This window comes from Chrysochloris asiatica, unplaced genomic scaffold, assembly GCF_000296735.1.
Source record: "Chrysochloris asiatica unplaced genomic scaffold, ChrAsi1.0 scaffold00459, whole genome shotgun sequence".
NCBI classification, from domain to species: Eukaryota; Metazoa; Chordata; class Mammalia; order Afrosoricida; family Chrysochloridae; genus Chrysochloris; species Chrysochloris asiatica.
The window spans coordinates 193,224-198,991 of NW_006408977.1; positions in this window are offsets into that span (position 1 = coordinate 193,224).

Consider the following 5,768-nt stretch of genomic DNA (forward strand, 5'->3'; position numbering starts at 1 on the left):
ATATATATATATCAATGTACAGAGAGCTAGCTACATGGCAGATGACTCCAACAAGCTACATGGCAGATGACTCCAACATGTCCATCTACAGAGAGCTTGCCACGTGGGAGGTTAGTGCAACATTACCATATACAGAGTTCTAGCTACAAGGTAGATGAGTCCATCTTGTCTATATACAGAGAGCTAGCTACATGTCAGAGTAGTGCAACATTTCCATATACAGAGTTCTAGCTACATGGTAGATGTGTCCAACATGTCCATATGCTGAGCGCTAGCTACATTGCAGAGTAGTCCAACATGTCCATATACAGGGTACAAGCTACATGGCAGATGAGTCAAAAATTTCCATATACTGAGAGTTAGCTATATGGCATACAAGTGCAAGATGTTTATATACAGAGAGCTACCTACTTGGCAGATCTGTCCAACATAGCCATGTATAGAGAGCTAGCTACATGTCAGATGAGCCAAAAATATCCATATACAGAGAGCTAGCTACATGTTAGGGTAGTTCAACATTTCCATATACAGAGATCAAGCTAAATGGCAGATGTGTGCAACATATCCATATACAGAGAGCTAGCTAAAAGGCACATGAGTCCAACTTTTTGATATACAGAGAGCTAGCTACATGGCAGAGTAGTGCAACATTTCCATATTCAGAGTTCTAGCTACATGGCAGATGTGTCCAACGTGTCCATATACTGAGAGCTAGCTACATGGCAGAATAGTGCAACATTACGATGTACACAGTTAAGCTGCATAGCAGATGTGTCCAACAAGTCCATACACTGAGAGCTACCTACATGGCAGATCTGTTCAAAATGTCCATGCACAGAGAGGGAGCTACATGGCAGACGAGTCTAAAATGTCCATATACAGAGAGCTAGCTACATGGCAGAGTAGTCCACCAATTCCATATACAGAGTTCTGAATACATGGCAGATGAGTCCAAAGTGTTCATATATTGAGAGCTAGCTACATGGCAGAGTAGTGCAACATGTCCATTTAATGGGCACTATCTACATGACAGAAGAGTTCAACATGTCCATACATGGCAAACGAGTCCAATATGTTCATATACAGAGAGTTACCTACTTTTCAGATCAGTCCAACACATCCATGTACAGAGAGGTAACTACACAGCTGATGACTTACCAATGTCCATATACAATAATCTAACTACATGGCAGGGTAGTGCAACATTTCCACATACAGGGATATAGCTCCATGGCAGATGTATACAACACGTCCATGTACAGGGTACTAACTACATGGAAAACGAGTCCAAAATGTCCATGTACTGAGAGCTAGCTACGTGGCAGGGTAGTGCAACATTTCCATATTCAGATTTCTTGCTACATGCAGATTTGTCCAATGTGTCCATATATTGAGAGCTAGCTACATGACAGACAAGTCCAATATGTTCATATATAGAGAGGTACCTAGATGGCAAACGAGTCCAATATCTTCATCTACAGAGAGTTACCTACTTGGTAGGTCAGTCCAACATATCCATGTACAGAGAGATAACTGTATGGCCGATGACTCCCAAATGTCCATATACAGAAAGCTAGCTACATGGCAGGGTAGTGCAACATTTCCATATAGAGAGTTCTAGCTACAAGGCAAATGAGTCCAACTTGTCTATATACAGAGCTAGCCACATGGCTGGGTAATCCAACATGTCCATATACAGGGAACAAGCTACATGGCAGATGAGTTCCAATATGTCCATATACTGAGAGCTAGCTACATGGCAGACAAGTCAAAATGTTCATATACAGAGAGCTAACTAGTTGGCAGATCAGTACAACATATGCATGTACAGAATCCTAAGTACAAGTCAGATGTGTCCAACTTGTCTGTATACAGAGAGCTAGTTACATGGCAGAGTAGGGCAACTTTTCCATATACAGAGTTCTAGCTACAAGGCAGATGAGTCCAACTTGTCTATATACAGAGCTAGCAACATGGCTGGGTAATCCAACATGTCCACATACAGGGAACAAGCTACATGGCAGATGAGTTCCAACATGTCCATATACTGAGAGCTAGCTACATGGCAGACAAGTCAATATGTTCGTATACAGAGAGCTAACTAGTTGGCAGATCAGTCCAACATATGCATGGACAGAGAGCTAGCTACATGGCAGGATAGTGCAACATTTCCATATACAGAGTTCTAGCTATAAGGCATATGAGTTCAACTTGTCTATATACAGAGAGCCAGCTATATGGCAGAGTAGTGCAACATTTCCATATACAGAGAGCTAGCTACATGGCAGTATAGTGCAACATTTCCATATACAATGTTCTAGCTATAAGACAGATGAGTCCAACTTGTCTATATACAGAGAGCCAGCTACATGGCAGAGTACTGCAACATTTCCATATACAGAGTTCTAGCTTCATGGCAGACGTGGCCAACGTGTCCATATTCTGAGAGATACCTACATGGCAGATCAATTCTAAATATCCATGAACAGACAGCTAGCTACATGTCAGAGGAGTCCAAAATGTCCATATACAGAGAGCTGAATCCATGGCAGAGTAGTGCATCATTTCAATTTACAGAGTTTAACCTTTATGGCAGATGCGTCCAAAGTGTTCATATACTGAGAGCTAACTAAATGGCAGAGTAGTCCAACATGACCTTTTAAAGAGTACTAGCTACCTGTCTAATGATTCCAACATGTCCATATACTGAGAGCTAGCTAAAATGCAGAAAAGTCCAATATGTTCATATATAGAGAGCTACCTACTTGTCAGATCCGTCCAAAATATCCATGTTGAGAAAGCTAGCTACATGGCAGACAAGATCAAAATGTCCATATACTTAGAGCTATCTACATGGCAGGGTAGTGCATCATTTCCATATATAGATTTCTAGCTACAAAGCAGATGAGTCCAACTTGTCTTGAGACAGAGAGCTAGCTCCATGGCAGGGTACTGCATCATTTGCATATACTGAGTTCAAGTTACATGGCAGATGAGTCCAAAGTGTTCATATACTGAGAGCTAGCTATATGGCAGAGTAGTACAATATTTCCATATACAGAGTTACAGCTACATGGCAGATGTGCCCAACATGTCCATATACTGAGAGATAGCTACTTGGCAGAGTAATTCAAAATATCCAAGCACAGAGCACTAGCTACATGTCACACAAGTCCAAAATATCCAAATACAGAGATCTAGCTACATGGCCGAGTAGTGTATCATTTCCATATACAGAGATCAAGCTACATGGCAGATGACTCCAATGTGTTCATATACTGAGAGGTAGTTACATGCCAGAATAGCCAACATGTCCATATAAAGAGTATTAGCAACCTGGCTAATGAGTCCAACATGTTCATATACTGAGAGATAGCTACATGGCAGGGTAGTGCAACATTTCCATATACAGTGTTCTAGCTACAAGACAGCTATGTCCAAAATGTCCATGGCAGAGATGTCCAAGATGTCCATATACAAGGTACAAGCTACAAGGGAGATGAGTCCAACTCATCTATATACAGAGAGCTACCTATATGGCAGAGTAGTGCATCATTTCTATGTACAGACTTGAAGCTACAAGACAGATGAGTCCAAAGTGTTCATATACAGAGAGCTAGCTACATTGCGGAATAGTGCAACATTTCCATATACAGAGTTCTAGCTATAAGACAGATGAGTCCAACTTGTTTATATACAGAGAGCCAGGTACATGGCAGAGTACTGCAACATTTCCATATCCAGAGTTCTAGCTAGCTACATGGCAGATGTGGTCAACGTGTCCATATTCTGAGAGATACCTACATGGCAGATCAGTCCACAATATCCATATTCAGAGAGCTAGCTACATGGTAGAGTAGTGCATCTTTTCCATATACAGAGATCAAGCTACATGGCAGAAGAGTCCAAAGTGTTCATATACTGAAGCTACCTACATGGAAGACAAGTCCAATATGTTCATAAATAGAGAGCTACCTAATTTGGCAGATCACTAAATCGTATCCATGTACAGAGAGATAGCTACATGGCTGGGTAGTGCAACATTTCCATATACAGAGTTCTAGCTACATGGCCAATATTTCCAACGTGTTCAAATACTGAGAGCTTGCAACATGGCAGAGTAGTCCAACATGTCCATATACATGGCTACATTGCAGACGTGTCCAACGTGTCCATATACTGAGAGATACCTACATGGCAGATCAGTCCTAAATATCCATGAACAGAGAGCTAGCTACATGCTATACGAATCCAAAATGTCCATATACAGAGAGCTATATACATTGTAGAGTAGTGTATCTTTTCCATATACAGAGTTCAAGCAACATGGCAGATGAGTCCAAAGTGTTCATATACTGAGAGCTAGCTACATGGCAGAGAAGTCCAACATGTCCATATAAAGACTACTGGCTACCTGGCTATTGAGTTTAACATTAACATATACTGAGAGCTAGCTACATTGCAGATCAGTCTAACATGTCCATATACAGGGTACTAGCTACATGGCAGATGAGTCCAATATGTCCATATACTGAGACATAGCTACATGTAAGACGAGTCCAAAATGTCCATATACTGTATGCTAGCTACAAGGCAGAGTAGTGCAACATTTTCATATACGGAGTTCAAGCTACATGGCAGATGAGTCCAAAGTGTTCATATACTGAGAGCTCACTAAATGACAGATGAGTCTAACATATCAATATAAAGACTACTAGCTAACTTGCTAATGAGTCCAACATGTCCATATACTGAGAGCTAGCTATGTGGCAGGGTATTGCAACAAATCCATATACAGAGTTCTAGCTAAATGGCAGATGTGTCCAACTTGTCCATATAGTGAGAGCTAACTACATGGCAGATTAGTCCAAAATATCCATGTACAGAGAGCTAGCCACATGGTAGATGAGTCCAACATGTCCGTATACTGAGAGATAGCTACATGTAAGACGAGTCAAAAATGCCCATATACAGTGAGCTAGCTACATGGCAGAGTAGTGCATCATTTCAAAATACAGAGTTCTATCTACATGGCAGATGAATCCAACTTGTCGATGTACAGAGAGCTAGCTACATGGCAGTGTATTACAACATTTCCATATACAGAGTTCTAGCTACATGGCAGATTTGTCCAACGTGTCCATACACTGTGAGCTGCCTACATGTGTGATCAGACCAACATATTCATGTACTGAGAGCTGGGTACATGGCAGAGTAGTCCAACATGTCCATATACTAAGAGCTAGCTACATGACAGACATTATCAATATGTTCATATACAGAGAGCTTTCTACTTGGCAGATCAGTCCAATATATCCATGTGCAGAGAGCTAGCTCCTTGGTATACAAGTACAAAATGTCCATATACAGAGAGCTAGCTACATGGCATGGTAGTGCAACATTTCCAGATACAGAGTCGTAGCTACAAGGCAGATGAACCCAACTTGTCTATATGCAGAGAGCTAGCTACATGGCAGAGTAGTGCAACATTTCCAAATACAGACTTCTAGCTACATGGCAGATGTGTCCAACAGGTCCATATACTGAGAGCTACCTACATGGAAGATCAGTCCAACATATTCATGTACAGAGAGCTAGATACATGGCAGAGTAGTCCAACATGTCAATATACTGAGAGCTAGCTACATGGTAGACTTGTACAATATGGTGATATACAGAGAGCTACCTACTTGGCAGATCAGTCCAACATATCCATGTACAGAGAGCTAGCTACATGGCAGATGAGTCCAAAATGTCCATATACAGAG